This window comes from Capricornis sumatraensis, chromosome 20 (assembly GCF_032405125.1).
Source record: "Capricornis sumatraensis isolate serow.1 chromosome 20, serow.2, whole genome shotgun sequence".
Taxonomy (NCBI): Eukaryota; Metazoa; Chordata; class Mammalia; order Artiodactyla; family Bovidae; genus Capricornis; species Capricornis sumatraensis.
Window position 1 is genome coordinate 37,093,845 of NC_091088.1, and position 22,057 is coordinate 37,115,901.

At 37.4% G+C, this 22,057-nt stretch overlaps 1 non-coding gene across 1 annotated transcript; it reads left to right on the top strand.

Moving 5' to 3' along the window:
• The first annotated feature begins 18,830 nt into the window (after positions 1 to 18,830).
• TRNAG-CCC (transfer RNA glycine (anticodon CCC)) lies at positions 18,831 to 18,903 on the top strand. Its single transcript has one exon. It is a non-coding gene; the product is annotated as a tRNA-Gly (tRNA).
• The last annotated feature ends 3,154 nt before the right edge of the window (positions 18,904 to 22,057 follow it).

Consider the following 22,057-nt stretch of genomic DNA (forward strand, 5'->3'; position numbering starts at 1 on the left):
AATAAAGTATCCGCCTACAATGCAGGAGACCCAGGTTTGATCCCTGCATTGGGAAGATTCCCTTGAGAAGGGAATGGGTACCCATTCCAGTATTTTTTCTGGAGAATTCCAAGGACAGAGAATCCTAGGACGCTATAGTCCATGGAGTTGCAAACAGTCGGACACCACTGAGCAACTAACATACAATAACATATTAGTTTTAGACTTATTGTGATCATTAAATATGTCCAGTGCATCTTGGTATATTATGTGGTATGTTACCTCATAAGTGTTCAGGAACTCTTATCTGTTACAATGAAAAAAACCGTTAGTGTTACTGTTGTTTATTGTTTTTAAAGGTTGAATTGTGTCTCACATAAATTTATATGGCAAGCTCCTTACACCCAGTAACAGGGAATGTAACCTTATTGGGGGTCTAGTTTTTATCTTTACAGAGGGTAATCAAGTTAAAATGAAATTATTAGATTGGATCCTATTTCAGTATGATTAGTGTCCTTATAAAAGAGGGAAATTTGAAGACATGCATGCATGTAGGTGAAATACTCTGGGACAATAAAAGCAGCTATTGGGGAAATGCTTCTACAATCCAAAGAACATCAAAGAGTCCCAGAAAACCACCAGAAGCTAGGTGAGAGGAATGCAAGAAAGTCACAGCCCTCGGGAAGAAACAAACTTGTGGATATCTTGATTTTGGACTCCTCATCTCCAGAACTTTGTGGCAATAAATTATCTGTATAAGCCACCTAGTTTGTGGTATTTTGTTTACGGCAGCCCTAGCAAATAAATTCTATAATTTTATTGTTGCTGTTATAACTATTATTTCTCCATTAATCCCCCTATATTCCAAAGCACCTGACTCCTGTGCAGATGTTAGTGGGGCATTAGAGCTCCTTTTTGCTTCGTAGTAAAAGATAAGAGAAAAAAAAAAAAAAAAAAAAACCTCTTGAATTTCATTATAGTTCTTCAACAGTCATCAGGATTTATTTTGGAAAACATAAAATGCTGCTGGATCCTGATTCAAGTTATAAATGACAAAAAGTTAAAATTTTTGCTTTCATTTCCTTGGAGTTACTCAGTTTTACAATATAAAGGGTCACAGAGACTCGAATAGTCACCTTGTAAAATTTTCCACTAGAATGTAATTATAGATCATGGAAAAGTCTCTAAGGAAATCTACATTATGGGATGTTGGGCAAACCACATTCTAGTCTGGGTTCTTTTCTTTGCTCAAGGACTTACCACACATCAGTTTTATATAGAGTTGATATTTCCCAACTATATATATTGCAAGATAGTTGGACAAAATCATCTATAGATACCCTTGCAGTATTGATATTTTATATTTCAATATGAAGACACAGTGAGCAGAAAAGAGACAAAAGCTAACGATACCATTTTGGTCCTCTCTTCAACATGTACCACATATAGATTATATATTAATTAACATGTTCTTCATGTATAATACTTGACTCTTTTGATTATATTTCCTGAAATAAGTAAAACACGTCTCTCTCTCTCTCTTTCATACACACACACACTTACTAAGGAACTGTGTAATCATCCTATCCTATTTATCCTACAGCAAATGAGTAAAGTCTTCTCAGGAGACAAACATTAACGTTGTTCTTTCACAGAAGATGTCTGTGGTCTTTCCAAGAACTCTGGCACAATGAAAGGCTATCTTTATCAACTGAGAAGACTACCCAGTGAGTATCCTAAGGATTAACTTCATAAATATCATCTTAAACTCAGGGTAATAAGTAAAAATAAATTAACAATTTCCCCTCCTGTTTTTTTGAGCAAGACGATTTCATTGGTGATATGAAGGAAAGTATGTTGATAAGCTCTTAAAGCAGAAATCACTTAAAAAAAATCTCTCCAAAGAGACATATCTGCCAAAACTAATGGAATAAATGTTTTCTATGTACACACATACCTTCCAAATAACATTGGTAATACAGGAAATTAAGGTTCAAAGAATGAATCTTCCTAAATGTCATTGTCTATATTCTGAGTATCAAATATTTTGCTTTTTCTCCTTTAGTATAGTGTATGAAAGGACAGATAGATAATAGTGATGATGATACTAGATGATGTTAGATGAATAGATAGATAAGTAGATGCATGGGTGGAAATAGATGGATTTGCAGATAGACCAATGGATACATACAGCCACCAAATGCTTTACTTACATAAGGCCACTTAGAAATATTTAGAGGGGACATCTTTTTTGATTTAACTTTTCTTTTAGGATAAATATGCTTCATATGAAATTTATGCATCTAACACTGAAATGTTGTATATTTAGGTCCAAATATGACATCTTTATTTTTTAACTTTTATTGAGGTATAGTTGACTTACAATGTTGTATGAGTTGATGTTTTTCTTTTCTGATTGAAATCTAATTTTTAAATCTTATATGTTGATTATTCCATTTATCTGGTCTGGATTTATTGCTGATCTGGACATACTGTAGTGATCCTGGAGGGGGGAGGGCTGAAAAAAACCTTAGAAAAAAGAGAAAAAGGTATAACTCAGCACTGACTTGAGAAACAGTCTCTGAGTCTCTTTCTACCTCTCCTCCACCCCCAAAATATACATACCGACAAAGACACAGAGGAAGGAAAGCAAGTGGCAAACACACCCATCAAATACATGCAGTCTTAACATAGCTGGCCATTTCTCACTTTGGAGTGCTACTGCCTGCCACATAGTTCCCCTCACCTGTCCCCTCTGCTTTTCGATATCCCACCCATCTGGGTTTTCTCTTCTTTAAGTGCCTTTCCTTAGATAGAACAGCCGGGTTTCCCAATGATAACTGAACACTCACTCAGTGGACACTTGAAAGCTACATTAATTTTGAGACTGGGATGGAGAATTAGGAGTATATCACTTAAAAGTATTTAAATCAAAGCACATCCTATGTGTTTGTTTCAACAACTCTTAGGAGAGAAGGATTTTAAATAGGAGAAATTAAATCATAAATTAGAGAAAAAAGACTACTTCAGATGTTGCTTATATTTCTAACTTAAATACATTTCAAAGCATCTTCAAATATTGATGACATGAAGCTTTGACATCAGATAACTCTTGTGAAACCTGGAAACCTGGGCTTGTTCATCTGTCTTGGGTACATCCTCCCAAGTCCTACTGAAACATCACCACTACATGGTATTAGAGTAAACCTGGGTAACTGCGGTTGCTGAGGGTACCTGTAGGGCAAAAAGAAAAACATCAACCAGCATCTTTCTCCTCTTTCTTACATTAGACAAGATGTCCTTTACCTAAGTAGAGGTTGAAACATTGCTTAAAGGATGAAATTTACACCTTTGTCGTAAGAGCAAATGGAAACGGCCCATATCAATTTTTATTTAATATTAGTAAACTTCTGTCTTGTAGGAATGTGTTATCTAGTTATAGAACAATCAGAGTATTCACTTCAGTGACAGTGAGCATCCAGATACATTATTATTCATTATAGCATTAATTGCCTTCTCTAGTAAAAGTCTAAAAGACAATACAATTGAAATCATATTCATTTTGTTCCCAATTGATTATTTTCATCTCTCAAGAGGTGAATTACCTGGCAAGATAAAATAAGTTTTTATTTGAATGTATGAGTTTAACCATGTAACCCCAGCTCTGAGGAAAATAACACAAACTTCTGTGTGTCTCTCATAGTCTTCATTACATTGCCCTATTTTCTTTTCCTAGTTATTAATTATAATGCTCATTGGTCCACAAGTGACATTCTGTGTAAATAGCATTGTGCTAGAGATTGCAATTTGGGGAAGCCATGTGATAGCACAACGAACAATGAGAAGACACCAAAAGGCCCAGAAGCAAGTGTATATGGTTCCCTTTCACTACTGCATCCAAATTGTCTTGAATCATAAGAGGTGCTCCCTAAATATTTTTGTAAAATTAAATGATGAATGAACAAGTGAATTGGAGTGTTGGCATTTTGTACTTTGTTTCCATTGTTTAAATATTTTAAATATTAGATTCTTTCTCACAACCTCTCTTTCTCTTCTTCTTGGGTTGCTCTCTCTCGGTCTGTCTGTCTCTCTTGCAGGGCTTAAAGTTAACCAGTCTTAGGCCTAAAATAGGTCCATCAGTAAACACTCAATGACTGGTCTTTCATGATCTCTACACTATATCCCTGACATTCTGTTCTCATCCTGCACTTTCTCCCTAGTCAATTTGATTCATGTCAGTGGTTTCAGCTATTATGTCTATGCAGATACCTTTCAAATAAAAATCTTCAAATCATATTCTGTCTGACTTCCAAATCTGTGTATAACTCTATCAACTTGCTGACACTGGCTCTACAGAATGAATATTTTCAAAACCCACTGTTTTTTTTTTTTTATGCTCTCCATCCCTAATACGTTGTTGTATTTCAGATTGTTGTCATTTGGCATCTTGATTCTAGTCATTGTCTCTTGCTACTAGTCTTTGCTTTATTCAATCCAGTTGCTTTGAACCATTGGTTATAATGCAATTTATTAATTCCTTGTTTTGCTGGAATTCTTCTGTAGCTCATGATGATATGCATTACAATTTGAACCTTTTCTTCAGCCTTTACATATCTCATAATGTTATAACCATGTCTCTCAAACCATTCCATTTTTGATCTGATAATTTGGCAATTTCCAGTGATTTTATGCGGCTTCCCTGGTGGGTCAGCTGTGAAGAATCTGCCTGCTAGTGCAGGAGATGCAGGTTCTATCCCTGAGATAGGAAGATCCCCTGGAGAAGGAAATGGCAAGCCACTCTAGTATTTTCACCTGGAGAATCCCATGCACAGAAGAGTTTGGTGGGCTGCAGTCCATGGGGTCACAAAGAGTGGGCATGACTCAGTGACTAAACAATAAGAGTGGCAATGATTTTATGGTTATTTGAAGCATATTTGTACTTTTCTGAACAATTGAACATGAAAATCTATGCATCTGGCCTGCTCTTTTAAGCTTATCTACATAACAAACTTTTTCATCTACTGTCTCATCTCAAATATTGCCTCCTCTGGGAAGTCTTGACTGAGTCTCCAGGGAAGTATCTGAGATGCTATCCTCTTCATATCATGGGCACTGTGCACAGCTCTCTAACATTCTGGTGGGTTTCAGTGGAGGTGGATGAATTTAGAGAGTTCCCAGAATGAATGCACTGGAGAAGAAGCATGGAGGTTCTGCATTTTCCCCAGAGAATTTGTCATTAAAGTCACATATTCATATTTTTAAATCTGATGAAACAGTGACAAGGTTAAAATAAGAAAACATTAGTTCAAACTCAAATTCCACACAATGGAGTTGAAAGGATCACAGTTGAATTATGGTGCTGAAAGAACTGGCCGGGAGAAAATCCAGGAGAGTCAAGTGAATACATTAGAACAAGTAGGCAATCAGCAGGTGGCAAAGTTCTTAACTTTCATTATCAAACTCTATTGTAATACATACTGCCACCTTCTTTATCTGTGTCTATTTGTTGAGAAATAGCCATAGAGAGAGTGAGGTACACAGTAAGGAAATACCTCCAGTACATAACCACTTCATGGTGTATTTTATAATCTTTAATTCATGTGTTTCTCCTGACTAGCATATAAGTTAATTGCAAATAGAGATGGTATTTTATTTACCACTTTAATTCTAGTACTTAGACCAAGATCTGAGTTAGAATAAGTGGCAGTAATTGCTATTTAAATTAGTGGATGAAAAATTATCAGGCAGCAACAACAAAAACATCACATAATTATAAGAAAACTTCCCAGAAGTTTCCACTGAGATATTTTACTGACCTAGATAAATTAAGATGATACCACCTCCTCCCTTCCTCCCATCCACGTCTCTGCATCTCTATGCCACATCTCACATAAGCGACATCCTAAGAGGCACTTGAGTAAACCTTTAATGACTTTGGAGATCCATTCCCAGAGAAGCAATGGTATGAGATGGCTGATTGCATGCTGCATTTTACTCAATTCTGACAGAGGGATTCCCCCATTCCTTGAAACAGTGGGCACTCCGAAACAGCAGCCAAGAAAGACAGCAGCTGCGGGGAGAGGAATCTCCCTGCTGACGATGGGAGAGTTTTTAGAATAAAGCTTATTGATCCTTGGTGAGTGAATGTTGCAATTGTGAATTCTCACTCCATGATACAGAAGTTTAAAGCTCATTCTAAAAGAAGTTGTGCTTAACCCACTAAGCTGACTATTGAAAAAATTGACGAGGCTTCCCCATCCTCTAGTGATACATTCCTGGAAAGGCTTTCTTCCAAGATGTGAGTTCATTTCGAGTGACTCACATAGTTACCTACCTCTTAGGAAAGCACAGCCATCAGACAATAATCTTTCAGGAGGGGAGATGGCACACTCTTACTTGCCAAAATGAACTGCATACTAAGATTCCTGCTTTGAAATACCTTATGATAATTTTGCTTCACCAACTCGGCTATTATTAAGTTAGAAAATTTAGTATTGTTAATTGCATTTTCTAAAAGCAACCAGTGAAATGTCTCAGGATCATCGAATTTCCAGTTTCAGAGAAGACTCAGAAATGACCTAGTGGCATCTGAGTACTTGAATTCCTGCCCAGTCATTTCTCTGAGAGGCCTCTGTTCTGGTTCTACCACAGACAGGAGGCACTGTGGCTGATTCTCAAACAGTTGATTTTAGGCAAAATGTTCACACAGATTGAGTGAGCACTGCAAGTGGCTTCAGTGACTGGAATGACCACACCTCCTGGGCAAGCTATCTGGTTGAGATTTAACTGGTTATTTACTGAATACCTATTATACGCCAAGGTTGCATTTAACTTTCACAATTTGAAAGTTCTAATACTGGTCCCATTTTTAAATGATGAAATTTAATCACAGATGATTTAAGTATTTTTGCCAAAAATCACTAAGATGAAGTAACAGAGAAAAGATTAAAGACTAAGTTTCCTGCTTTCAGTCCTCATGTTATTTCCTATGCTCTCTGCATGTGATCTCTCATCTCATTCATTCTTTGTTTACTCAACAGGATTTAGCACTCCATGATCAGACAGTGCCTAGTAATTTCTGTTTACCAGCTCTATTTTCTAAGCTTCTTATTATCTAATTTTATAAATACATTAAGTATATATACATTTTTTTCTAATCTCACATTACAAAAATTACTTTCCCATAATTAAAACAATGAGTCAGCAAGTTACTTCCTGCTTTTTTTGTAAATAAAACTTTATTGGAACACAGGCACACCCCTCTGTTTGCTTGTTTTAATTTGCCATGGCTGCTTTTGTCCTGCAGGACGAGTAGTTGCAACAGAGTCTCATAGCCTGCAAAGCCTAAAATATTTACAATTCATCCTCTTCCAGTGTTCTGCCATGGAACTGGGAATTCTAACCCTAAACACAACCCTTCAGCTGGTGTTCTTTTCCCCGTGTAGCTTCTTTACCTGATTGTACTAAGATGTCCTTGCATCATGCTGATGTGCCCTGAATACTTAAAACAAATGCATTGGCTGAAAGGTTTACTCACCCCTGGCTTAAATCATGGGAAATCATACACAGACATTATTTGCACTTTTGTGCATGCACATGAAAGGATGAACACACATTTAAAACGTTGATAGATTCTTTTGGAGAAAGACTGGGTGGAAAATAAATGTTTGCATATGAAAGTTTTGTCTCCTGTCTATCTACCTACCTACCTAACCTACCTACTATCTATCGATGTATATGTTTCAACTATCTCATGCCCCACTTTTCATTCCAGTCATTGCTGTAAAAAACAAGCTTCTGAAAATACATGTTTAAAGGGATTGGTCAGCTAGCCTACATTCCTTTCTCTTGCTGTCCAATGTCTGAAGGAACCTAATCCCATAAATGCACAAATTTGGGAAAGCAAGGGCAAGAGAAACCAGAGTCAACCCTTGATAAACGTGGTAGAAGAACTAGGTGGACAAATGTTCCCTTTTCTGTCCCCTGGATGGACAACTCTGAGGCATTCTACATGGCTCCTTATTTTTATTTATTTATTTGGCTGCATCAGGTCTTAGTTGCGGCACTCACAATGGTCTCTCTAGGTGTGGCTCACGGGCTCAGTAGTTGCAGGCTGTGGGTTCTAGAGCATGTGGGCTCAGTAGTTGTGATACATGGGCTTAGTTGACTGTGGCATGTGGGATCTTAGCTCCCCAACAAGGGATCAAACCCTCTTCCTCTTCACTGCAAGCTGGATTCTTAACTGCTAGACCAGCACAGAGGTCCAGAGATGGCTCCTCAGATGTTTGCAGAAATGGAGAGGCCCAGGTGCCTATCATGATGACCACTTTGATTATGTACTCCTAGATTGGGTTTTTCTTCTTCCTCATTTTCCGCTCCTAATTCCTCACTCCTAGTCTGTAGGATCACTTCCTGAAATAAACTAACTGCATTTACACACCCACTCAGACACACAGGAAATAGTGTTTGAATATATGTTGCATATGGAGTTGGTGATGGACAGGGAGGCCTGGCGTGCTGCAGTTCATGGGGTCGCAAAGAGTCGGACACGACTGAGTGACTGAATTGAACTGAACTGAACTGAATACTTAGTTTAGAGTTGGCAAAGGAGAATTAAACATGCATCAATGTCGCCTTACTGTGACCATGGTAACTTTCATTACGCTTGTACTTTCCCCTGGCTGTCAGATGAGCCATCTGAAGCCTTTCCAAAAAAGCATTTTAGAAAATGACTACTCAATATCCAGAGTTGCCATTAGAAATAAAAACTGTGTTTAACACAGTATACACCATATTACATAGACTAAGAGTAATGTGTGTGAGATGGAAGTGAGTGAAGGTAAGTACTCAAAACTGTGCACATATACTAGAGCATCCCACAATATATATTTTAAATAATATATGTATTCTTACATACATTAAAGCACTAATATTGCATTACATAATAATATAATATATGGAATAAATTTATTTGAAACCTTGCTATTTAAAAAAATGGTGATGTGGCAGACAATATGTATAAAACACTACACAGGGAAATTTAATATAGAACAACATACTAATACAAAAAAGTGATATACTTTTTTGATATATACTTTTCCAAGCATATATGATTAGATTTACTTATCAGAATTTGTTTAACCTTTGTTGCTAAGCTCTCCTGTTTCAGAAATTGTGAATGCTATTCTTTATTTTTTGGACAGACAAATAAGGGTAATATAAAACATACTGCAATTTAAAGTTACTGTTGTGTAGTAACATTAAAATTCATTCCACTAGCACAATATCTCCTATTAGTAGACAGCATGATTGTGTTTATCAGTCTTTTTGAATTTAACTGGCATCATTAAACATAACAAATTCTACTGTAAGTTTAGAGAAGACACAGACATGCTCTTTAAAATGATGTTTCTTATACTCACCTTCCATAAAATCTGTTGTCATAATATTAAATCTTTACTCTGTGAAAATATTTTCACATCAGTCCCAGAAATTATGTCTCCTCCTGCTGTAAAATCTGTCCTTGGTCCACAAGAGAGACGCTTCTAGAGAAAATATATTCCTCCAACCCAGGTTAGTGTGATAGAGAGATTATGGGACCTCAAGTCAAACTGTAAGACTGGGGTGTGTGAATGTGTTGTGTGTCCTTCTCTGACCCTCTTCTCACTCACAGCTTCTATTGCTGTGCAACAAATTACTAAAAACTTAGTAGTTCAAAACAACACATCTTTTTAAAATCTCAGAGGTCTTTAGGTCAACAGTCAGACGTGGGGCTCAGTCAGCTAAAACGGGTTGTATTCCTTTCTGGAGGTTCTGGAAGTGAATCAGTTCCCTTGCCTATTTCATTTTCTAGGCTTCCTGGATGGCTCAGCAGGTAAAGAATCTGCTCCAATGCGTGAGATGTGGGTTTGATCCCTGGATAAGGAAATGGCAACCCACTCCAATATTCTTGCTTAGGAAATCCCATGGACAGAGGAGCTTGGTGAACTATAGTCTATGGCATTGCCAAAGAATCAGACATGGCTTAGTGACTAAACAACAACTGACTCATGAGTTAGACTGACTGTACCCAAATTCTGATTCTGTTATCTAGTGACTGGTGATACTGACACTATTGTGTCTCTTGACCTCTATTTTTTAAATCTTACTGTGCCAAATTTTTCATCAATCATTTAGCATATATCATTATTATAAGGAATTAAACTTTGATGCACATAAAGCAGTTAGAATAGTACCAGGCAGGTAGTAGACGAGTAACAAACATATTCAGAATTTTCAGACTCAAAATTAATGCTTCTTTGAGAACTTCTCAGAATCCTCAAGTCAGCTTCATCTTTCCATATCTTTACAATATCTTTACATTTTGAAATACATGTCATAGTAAATATTACTGCTATAAAATTATTTTCTCTCAAGTCTGTTTCTCGACTAGGGAATGCATCCTTGGAGTGGAAACTAAGTTACTGCCACATTCTTAATGGTTTTCGAAATGTGGGACACAGATTAGGTAATCACAAAACAGAATCCAAATAAATAAATGAATTAATCAATGCATCTGTCAAAATATTTGAGGCTGTTTAAGGTTAAGCAGAGATATACATTATATCTTATAATATATTATACATATATGTTATATGATTTGTTGTTGTTCAGTTGTTCAGTTGTGTCTGACTCCTTGTGACCTAATGGACTGCAGCATTCCAGGCTTCCCTGTCCTTCACCATCTCCCGGAGCTTATTCAACTCATGTCCATTGAGTTGGTGATGTAATCCAACTATCTCATCCTCTTTTGGACCCTTCTCCCTCTGCCCTCAATCTTTACCAGCATCAGGCTCTTTTATAATGAGTCAACTCTTCATATCAGGTGGCTAAATTATTGGAGCTTCAGCTTCAGCATCAGTCCTTCTAATGAATATTCAGGACTGATTTCCTTTAAGGCATCTGGTCCCATCACTTCATGGCAAATAATGGGGAAACAGTGGAAACAGTGTCAGACTTTATTTTTTGGGGCTCCAAAATCACTGCAGATGGTGATTGCAGTCATGAAATTAAAAGATGCTTACTCCTTGGAAGGAGAGTTATGACCAACCTAGATAGCATATTCAAAACCAGAGGCATTACTTTGCCAACAAAGGTCCATCTGGTCAAGGCTATGGTTTTTCCAGTGGTCATGTATGGATGTGAGAGTTGGACTATGAAGAAAGCTGAGTGCCAAAGAATTGATGCTTTTGAACTGTGGTGTTGGAGAAGACTCTTGGGAGTCCCTTGGACTGCAAGAAGATCCAACCAGTCCATCCTAAAGGAGATCAGTCCTGGATGTTCATTGGAAGGACTGATGCTGAAGCTGAAACTCCAATACTTTGGCCACCTCATGCGAAGAGTTGACTCATTGTAAAAGACCCTGATTCTGGGAGGCATTAGGGGCAGGAGGAGAAGGGGACAACAGAGGATGAGATGGCTAGATGGCATCACCGACTCGATGGACATGAGTTTGGGTAAATTTTGGGAGTTGGTGATGGACAGGGAGGCCTGGTGTGCTGCGATTCATGAGGTCACAAAGAGTTGGACAAGACTGAGCGACTGAACTGAACTGAACTGACTGGTTTTATCTCCTTGCAGTCCAAGGGACTCTCAAAATTTTCTCCAACACCGCAGTTCAAAAGCATCAATTCTTCAGTGTTCAGCCTTCCTTATGGTCCAACTCTCACATCCGTACATGACTACTGGAAAAACCATAGCCTTGACTAGACGGACCTTTGTCAGCAAAGTAATGCCTCTGCTTTTTAATATGCTTTCTAGGTTTGTCATAGCTTTCCTTCCAGAGACCAAGCATCACAGGTGTATAAATTTTTCCAATATAATGTATATTTATACATATATGAAGGTTAATATAAAGCAATAAAATATTATTTGGAAAAAATGTAGAAGCTGAAATCATACTAAGCAGGATTTAAACAAACTCTGGCATCAAGCACTTGCTTTGACCTTCAAAGGTAACTTAACCAACTGGAGTCTCTTTATACCTACACTGCATCACTATAAAAATTCATAAAAAAAAATCTATAAATGATCTGACTCTTTGAAGAAACCTAAAAGCTCATAGCTATTGCGTTGGCATTGCCAAAGGTTAGATGGCTTGACTATTTATAGAAACACATTATGGATTGTTAGGAATAAACAATCTTCCCTGAAATGAACCACATTATTATTCTGTGTGGTTTTTTTTTTCCTAACAAAATAAGTGAAGTAATTTAGTACTTTCCAGATGATAAGCTCAACTTTCATATATTGTTACCTGGGGCCAGGAAGAATATCGGTAATAAAGCAACTGGTAGAAAGAGATATGGCTCTTTGCTCTCTAAGTGTCTTTGGGCCTGTAAAATTATGGTTCTACAGGCAGATTTCCCAAAGCCTGTGAGAGGATTACTGCTTTGCTAGAACTTTTACCTGTGCACTCAAATAGCCAGTGTAACTTCTTTCATATAAGGAATCTTGTTTGTCCATTTAATCCAAGAGATAAAAACATCCCAGAGATAAAAAAATCCCAGTTCCTGATTTTATTCCAAGTATTAATCTGCTGCTGATATGAAGTCAAATGAAAAAGTTTTACTCTCAAGGAAGAAATCACCATCATATCAGAAAGTGCCAGATATATGCAGGGTCAACAAAGCTATGATAAGTGGTTTACGTATTATTTTATTTACTCCATACAAAGACCCTATGACTTAGATTCCATTATGCATACATCATTTTATAGAAGAGGCTCCTGAAACTTACAATAGTACATTAATATTCACACACATAGAAGGTAGAAAAGAGATTTGAAAACAAGCCTTTCTTATTCCAAAGACCTTCCCTTTCCATTAAGTTAGACTATCTTTCAAAAATTATTATTTAACTGGCATGTTAGTGAGAAATAACTCACTGAAACTCAAGAGATATAGGGTAAATCCCCTTATTTTAATTGCAGAGTAAAGAGCCATTTGCTAACAGGATGGCTTAAGAGGAATATTCATAGGAAGACTTTTATCTCAGTGCAATTCCTGAGGTTAAAAATTACAATGTATTTGGGTTTGGGATATATGTAGCCTTGTATTACCTCTTGAGCTTCCCAGGTGTCTCAGTGGTAAAGAATCTGCCTGCCGATGCAGGAGCCACGGGAGATGTAAATTTGACCCGTGAGTCAGGAAGATCCCCTGAAGAAGGGAATGGCAACTCACTCCAGTATTCTTGCCTGGAGAATTCCATGGACAGAGGAGCCTTGTGGGCTATAATCCATGGGGTCACAAAGACTCAGATGTGACCAAGGGGCTAACACTTTTATTAGCTTTATCACTTTTATCAGTTCTTAGCTGTAGGAATTTAAAACTCAGTGATCTTCATAAAGTTGTTTGCCCAGAAGCTGACCTTGTGACAATGATTTGTGTGCAAGTATTTAACATAAGAAGCCACCCTAGAAGGCATGGTAGGGAAGATATGTATATAGGACAGAGAAGGAAGTCAATATAAAGAACGTTAATGAACTCTGTGGGCTCTTTGTGTAGAAAGGTTCAGTCCCACTTGAAATCTCTGAGACAGTGCAAAGAATATGTATCAGAGTGTCAAGTGTCTCTGAAGAAGAGTGAGGAAGTTGGCACATTTATCCACCAACTCCTGTCATCACTGAGCAAAGACTGCACCAGGAACATTAATCTCTATCATTTCTGGTCCACCCTGAGGAGCCAAGCCTGCTCCAATTGCCAGAGAACAATATCAGTCAAAGTATCACAAGTTCTGGAAGTAGAAAAGCAGCAATGCATAGAGAAGGCAAGAGTGCTGAGAACATAAAGGTGGGGCACTGACAGTATCCACTATACTCACAGAGGCTCAGCTTCCTTATGCAGAAAATAGGACAGTAATCCCTACTGTGTCCAACTAGGTATCATTGAAGTATAAATAACACAGGTTCAATAGTTATGGCACATGAGCTTAGTCGCTCCACAGCAGGTCGGATCTTGCTGGATCAGGGATCAAACCCATGTCTCCTGCACTGACAGGCAAATTCTTTACCACTGAGCCATCAGGAAAGTTTTAAAGAAAACTGAAAAGAAATAATCTCTTTTCATACTTGATTTATTGCTTCAAAAGAATAGTAATGCTCCTCCTTTTCAACAAAGGGGATCTTGGCATTGCTTATCTGACAGATACTTCTGACATTTGGTCATTTACGACTGAAAAATTTTGAAAGATTATTTTCTCCCCTTTGAAGGGATTCACAGAACTCTTGTTTACTTAGTTGAATATATCCCTGTAGCCTATTGTCAATATATGGGGTAAATACATCTAAATGGCAGTTTAAGCATTTGAGGGACCCCAGCTCTTTTTACATATGTAAGTTTGGTATCAAACACCAAAGCATGTATGGAGACATGTGTGGGGGTTAACAGCAGCATGGTGTTTGTAAGAAATCTAGAATTTCAGAAATGAGAAGATTAGGAGAGACTAAAGAGCAAACTCAAGTAGCCAGGCAGGAAGGACCTTGAAAAACATGCTGATCTCATTGTGATATTTACATTTTAAAGGATTTTCAGCAAGTGTAAAGGTAGCTAAAATTATATTGGAAAATATAGTTCCAGGTAGTACCAGATCCCAGGCTGGCACTCCCACCAATGAGAACTATAAAAGTGGACAAGATATACAAGGTGACACTTTTCAGACTCAGAGAATAGGCAGTAATAACTGCGACATTTCTGATGGGAGAAGGGTTCAGAAGGTGAATCCCATTGCCCAGATATCCATCTAGGAAAAGTTTCTTACCCCATAAGGTTAAACCCCGGGCAGGGTTCAGCTGTCCACTGAGCTAAGGAAGTGGAAATCAGAGATATAGGCAGCTGAGTCTGAAAGGTGGAACTTCAAAGAAGGGTTCCAGAATTCATTTGGGATCTCCCTTAAATTTGTGGCTGAAGGTTGGGTTTTACTATGCATGTTGGGGCCACCTGAGCTTATCAGAGAGTATCTGCTATGTCGTTGAGAACAGAAAAAGATGGTAGAGATCAGACTGTGAAAGGAAAGGGTACTGTCTGAGGACTTAAGAGTTCCAGGCCCACCAGAGTGAAAAAATTTCCTTATGACCTTATTCTCAACCCTACACCACTTAGGAGCCAACAAGGCAGCAAAGACGACACAAGAAAGTAAGATGTATTCTCCTCATGAAGAAAGACTAAAATGAAGGATAAAACTTATAAGGGAAAAAGAGTGGAGTTCACTCCTTCACAAGTTAGCCACACATACAAAATACTTTGAATTGTTTTCTATCAAAGTATAAAGAGAAACCTACATAAGTTCAATATGATTAGATCATAATTGAACATATAATTATACACATAGGTATTTCCCTCAAAGAAATGAGAACATGCATTCACTCAAATATTTGTACATAAAAGTTCATAGCAAATGTACTTACAATTGTTCCAGACTGGAAACAACCGATTGATCAACAGGTGAATGGATAAACAAGTTGTGGTACATTTATACAACGAAATATTACTTATTTATCAATAAAACAGAACACAACTAGGAAATGCAGACAAAAGGGACACATCTCAGAAACATTATACAGAGAAAAAGAAGCAAAACACTATAAGATCCACTTAAAAGGAACTCTAGAGAAGACAGTAATTTACAGGAACAGAAAGATGATCAGTGGCTTACTAGGTTTGTTTTATGGGTTTTTGTTGTTGTTGTTGTTGTTCATGTGTTTTTGAGTGTATAGGTGTGTTGGATGTAATGAGTCATAAAATTATTTTCTTCTTGGTTAAGGAAATGTTTTATATCTGGATGGAAATGGTGAAAACACAGAGCTGTGGAATGAATTAAGTCTACCCCAAATTCATGTGTTGAAACTCTAACCCCCAATGTGACTGTATTTGGAGACAGGACCTTGAAGAAGTAAGGTTACATAAGGTCATAAGGGTGGTACCTTGATTCAGTAGGAGTAGTGTCCTTATAAGAAGACATATCAGAGGTCACTTTCTATTTTTCTTTTGGATCTGTCTGCAAGCCAGGAAGAGAGCTCCTACCAGAAACCAAATAGACCAGAATTTCAACCTTCAACATCTAGCTCTGGAAGTGTTAGAAAATAAATTTCTATTTTTTAAGCTACCCAATATCTTACAGGAGTTCAAACTCACTAGTAAAATGGGTATTTATATACCCATTATATTTAGCAAACTCTGTATTTAAACATGGCAACCTACTCCAGTACTCTTGCCTGGAAAGTCCCATGGATGGAGGAGCCTGGTGGGCTGCAGTCCATGGGGTCAAGAAGAGTCGAACATGACTGAGCGACTTCATTTTCACTTTTCTCTTTCATGCATTGGAGAAAGAAATGACAACCCACTCCAGTGTTCTTGCCTGGAGAATCCCAGGGACGGGGGATCCTGGTGGGGTGCTGTCTATGGGGTCGCACAGAGTCGGACACGGCTGAAGTGACTTAGCAGCAGTAGCAGCAAAGTTTATCATATGTAACATATTTTAGCAGACTAAATTAGGAATATGTTATTGAGACAGTATACCGAGAAAAATGTGGTTTATTGGGGAAGAAGGATGAAGATAGAAAGGAGAATGCCCACTTATTGTTTATACACAGGTTTAAAGGATGACCAAACAAAAAAAATTAAAAGGAAAAAAAAGAAAACAAAACAACTAACCTAGGATTTGGGCAGAAGGTGGAAAATGTGCTCAAAAATAACCATATTACCTAGAAATTACAATGAACATAGTTTAGAGTTTGACAGGTGGCATTGTGGTGACAAAGATGGAAGAGTTTGGGGTGATGTCCAAGTTTCTGAATTTAGAGACTAGGTGAATGATGACATTTATTTGGAATACAGGGAACCATGTAACAGGCACATTAGGAAGAAAGATTCATTTATTTTGGATGTGATAGGTTGAGCTGTCTTGGGAATACTCAAAAAGAGATACATCTAGGGCACTAGCCACAGAGCTCTGAATTTCAAAATGAGTTCATACTTGCCTATAAATGGGGTCATTAGCATAAAAATGAGAATTACAACCCTGAGAGTGGATGAGATCACCCAGTTGGAGATGTTAAAGAAAGGAATGAAATTAGCAGAGAACACATAAAAATATGAATATTTAAGAAACACACAGAGGAAGTGGAGTCCATGAAGGAAGCAAAGACAGATAAAAGAGTGAATAAAGAAAAGTGGTGTCACAGGAGTCAAAGGAAGAGAGAGTTTTTAGGAGGGTAATATCAATAACATCAAATGCAGTGGGAAAAGTCTACTGAAAGAGTCCATTTAGGGCTGAAGCACATTAATCGGATTTGGCACAAAGAACTAGGACTGGCCACAGATAAGAGAAAGAGATCTTGTTCTAAAAGCTAGAGTATGTGCATTCACATCCAGATTCCACATAATTCCACACAGAACAAATATCTTTACCTCCATGAACCTGAATGCCTTCTTTTTCAAAATAGGATGCTTAAAAAAATATAGGTTGTAGGAGGATGAAATGCAATAATGAGTGTGGAAGCAACTTTTTACTCCCGATGTTATATTCCTATATAAGCTAGTTTACATGTTACTCTGCTTTGCAAGGAGAGAATAATACATCAGAAATATTATTCTACTTCATCTCCCTCAGTCAGGAGAGGCTAAACTATGCTGCAGTAACAACATATCAAAAATCTTCATGGTTTAGCACAGCTAATTGTATTTTTCATATTTATGTTACATGCCCAACACATGTTAATGGTGAGTTTGGGTCTACACAATCACTGTATGCAGTTTGATACTATTATGCCATCTTTTCATATGCTATTGCACATAAATGGCTTCAGATTCTTTGTAGCATGGAAGGAGACAGCTGAACAATCAAGTACTGACATATGTCTTGTCCTGGAAGCAGCAGGCCTCTTCTTTTCATATATTCTATTGGCATAATTAGATACTCAACTATTCATAGCTTCAAAGGGTCAGGCAAGTTCTATTTTCTGATATGCTCTTAAGGGAAGAAGAATTAGAAATATTAGAGATATGCAGATTTCATATTATGACACATTAAAATGATATTAGTACACAAGTCCTACAAAGTGACACTAAATGAGACATCCACACTTCTGTTGTCATTCAAAGCAGGGCCTTGTGGTCCCACAACTCCATCACTGGTAGCATCTAACAGTGTTCATAGACTTGTTAGAAAAACATAATTCTTCCAGTTATATAATCATTTAAGCTATCATATACAGTATGAAGACAAAATTTTTCAGTGGAAACAGCATGGGTATTGTGTAAAGTGACATGGATTTGAAATCTGGATATGCATTGTTTTCTGTTTGTTTAATTGCTAAGTTGTGTCTGATTCTTTGCAACCTTATAGACTTTAGCCTGCCAGGCTCATCTGTCCATGGGATTTCCCAGACAAGAATACTGGAGTGGGTTGCCATTTCCATCTCCAGGAAATCTTACTAACCCAGGGATCAAACTTGAGTCTCCTGCATTGCAAGTGGATTCCTTATTACTGGTCCACCTGGGAAGTCTGGATATGCATTATAACTGCAGGCAAAATACCTCAGCTCTCCAAGATCTACCATTTTCATAGTTATAATAAAGACAATATATAACCTCTGTAATTTTTTTCTGAAAATAAAATGAGATAAATAAAATCACCGAGCACATCTTGGAACTGGTAAAGCATTTTCTTCAGTGTTTTTTTTTTTCTTTTAATATATCTAATCTAGTCAGATACATTGGGTTTAGAAATAATTTTGTATCCTTCACCTCCACTTATATAATAGGTTCATTTCAGCTTTTTTGAACAGTTGATTGAAAACATCATTAAATGAGACTTCCCTGGTAGTCTAGTAGATAAGACTCTGTGCTCCCAATGCAGAGGGCCCAGGTTCGATCCCTGGTCAGGGAACTAGATCCTGTATGCCACAACTAAGACCTGAACAAGCCAAAGAAATAAATTAAATATTTAAAAAAGAAAATACAATTAAATAAGTATAATTAGGCCCTCTGGAGAAACAATCCTACTATTTATCCACATTCCACCTTCCTCTAGCTCCCATGAATATAGTTCATAGGAAAGGAGGACAGATTTTCTCTCTGTGATATCAAGTTTCTGATTCAAAAGTACTTACACATGCTTTACCTGACTTACTGTTCTGTGTCTTCTATGGAACTGGGGAGACTCAGACTGTGAAGATCCACAGCACTGCCTTCCCAGCTCTGAAGAGTCCCTAATCTCAACCACCATGTACACTTTGCTCATACTCTTCCACATGTAAGAGAGAAGACAATATATATATTTTTTCATTATGGCTTATGTGTTGTTTTCATTTAATTGCAGTTTTCCCAGAACCCATAAGTTAGAGTCAATACTTTACTAACTTTAAATATTTTAATTAATGCCGGGCTGGATGAAGCACAAGTTGGAATCAACATTGCTGGGAGAAATATCAATAACCTCAGATATGCAGATGACACCATCCTTATGGCAGAAAGTGAAGAAGAACTAAAAAGCCTCTTGATGAAAGTGAAAGAGAACAGTGAAAAAGTTGGCTTACAGCTCAACATTCAGAAAACTAAAATCATGGGAGCCAGTCCCATCACTTCATGGCAAATAGATGGGGAAACAAGGCAAAGAGTGACAGACTTTAATTGGGGGCTCCAAAATCACTGCAGATGCTTACTGCAGCCATGAAAGTAAAAGACGCTTGCTCCTTGGAAGAAAAGCTATGACCAACCTAGATAGCATATTAAAAAGCAGAGACATTACTTTACCGACAAAGGTCCATCTAGTCAAAGCTATGGTTTTTCCAGTAGTCATGTATGGATGTGTGAGTTGGACTGTGAAGAAAGCTGAGCACCAAAGAATTGATGCTTTTGAACTTGTTGATGCTTGTTGGAGAAGACTCTTGAGAGTCCCTTGGACTGCAAGGAGATTCAACCTGTCAATCCTAAAGGAAGTCAGTCCTGAATATTCATTGGAAAGACTGATGCTAAAGTTGAAATTCCAATCCATTGGCCATCTGGTGTGAAGAACCGACTTATTTGAAAAGACCCTGATGATGGGAAAGATTGAAGGTGGGAGAAGAAGGGGATGACAGAGGATGAGATGGTTGGATGGCATCACTGACACAGTGGACATGAGTTTGAGTAGGCTCCAGGATTGGTGATGAGCAGGGAAGCCTGGCGTGCTGCAGTCCATGGGGTTGCAAAGAGTGGGACATGACTGAGCAACTGAACTAAACTGAACTGAACTTTACTAATTACAGTGCTAGGTCAGCCACCCAAATTCTGAATAATCAGGCTATTACCCAATCAGTTATTTTTTCTTATTGAATGAAATCATCAGAGGCAACATCTATATTTCTGTTGTGAAAGAATATCTGCTTTGAGGGAAATTAATTATATGCTTCCTATAGCTCTTTCAAGGTTTTGTTCCACTGCAGCAACCCATGAGTGATTATAAATAAAGTGACAAGCATCTTCTCAAGACCAAAGAATGATGCTGGCAAATGATGCTGCTTGACTCTGATACAGATGTTCTTGCTTACCATTTGATTAGTGTGTTGGAAATAAGTTAGACATTTGTGTTATGGTTTGATTTAGTTAAAAGTGAAAGTGAAGTCGCTCAGTCATGTCCGACTCTTTGTAACCCCATGGACGGTAGCCAGGCTCCTCCATCCATGAAATTTTCCAGGCAAGAGTACCGGAGTGGGTTGTCATTTCCTTCTCCAGGGGATCTTCCTGATCCAGGGATGGAACCTGGGTCTCCTGCATTGCAAGCAGACAGTTTACCATCTGAGCCACCTGGAAAGCCCTGATTTAGTTACCATGTAGTTATATATCTCAACTTATCAGAGAAGTACTCAAAATAAGTCTTGCTCCTATTTCCAAACACTGAATTAGAATCAAGAACCAAGTCATTTACCACTGACTGTCAATTATATACATCAATTGATGAGTCAATGATAGTGATTCACTATCCCTGAAAGGAAAATCGCTTCTATGTTCTTTGGAAAAGAAATAATAAACCTAAATTACTATAGTATGAAAATACCAAAACTGTAAAAATGCCGTTATCTTCCTTCCTTTAGAAATAATTTATTCAAGTAATATGTCACAAACTGAAAGAGATATAGAGCATTAAAATATGATCAACCCTTAAAAATCAAATTTGTATTAATATTGTGTGCCAAATAGCAATTTCAATTTTATAAGTGCAATCATAAGTACTAACAACTGTGAACACAGATCAAAATCCAGCTTCATTTTCACAAATGCTTTTCCTGCTTATTTTTTTAAAGAGATAAAAAATAACCCATCTTTATTCCAATGAAGCTGGTTTTAAATGAAATTAAAGCTGAAGAGTTGATTAATAAGAAGTATTGACTAATCCCTCTAATCCTTAAGCAGATTATCTGAAAAATAGATTGATTTCTGATGGCCACAGACAGTGCACCATGAATATATTGGAGTTTTAATATTTTAAAGAAATGTTACTCTGCTTTTAAAAATAAACAATATTATAAAACCATAACAACTCCCATTGATATTTGCTTAAACTACTGTAATCTAAATTTAATTTGGATAAATTACGTTTTATTAAAGTATAGAGTCATATGTTACAAATATAGAAGTTTGAATTTGGTTTCTCCAGAGTACTTTCTAGAGTTCATCTCTTTTACAGAGTTGTATTAGGCAGGTTTATCTAGTGAAACAGAATCTATCTATGTATATCTATATCTATATCAAGAGATTTTAAGAAACTGGTTCACACAGTTAAGAAAGCTGAAAAGCCTGACATTAATACCTTCAGGCTGGGGACCTAGAGAAGAGCTGATGTTGCAATTCAAGGCCAGAGGCAGTCTGTAGACAGAATACCCTCTTTCTCTGAGGATGTCATCAACACTGATTTCTGTTCCTATCATGTTGGTCACTCAACAGTTCCATACCTAAATCAGTCCTAGTGAATAGGAGTCCAGGCCCACAAAGCCTCTATCCCAGCATCTCAGCTAGCATGTTTGTGCACAAAGATGAATCTCTCTTTGGAAGGGAGATAGAAG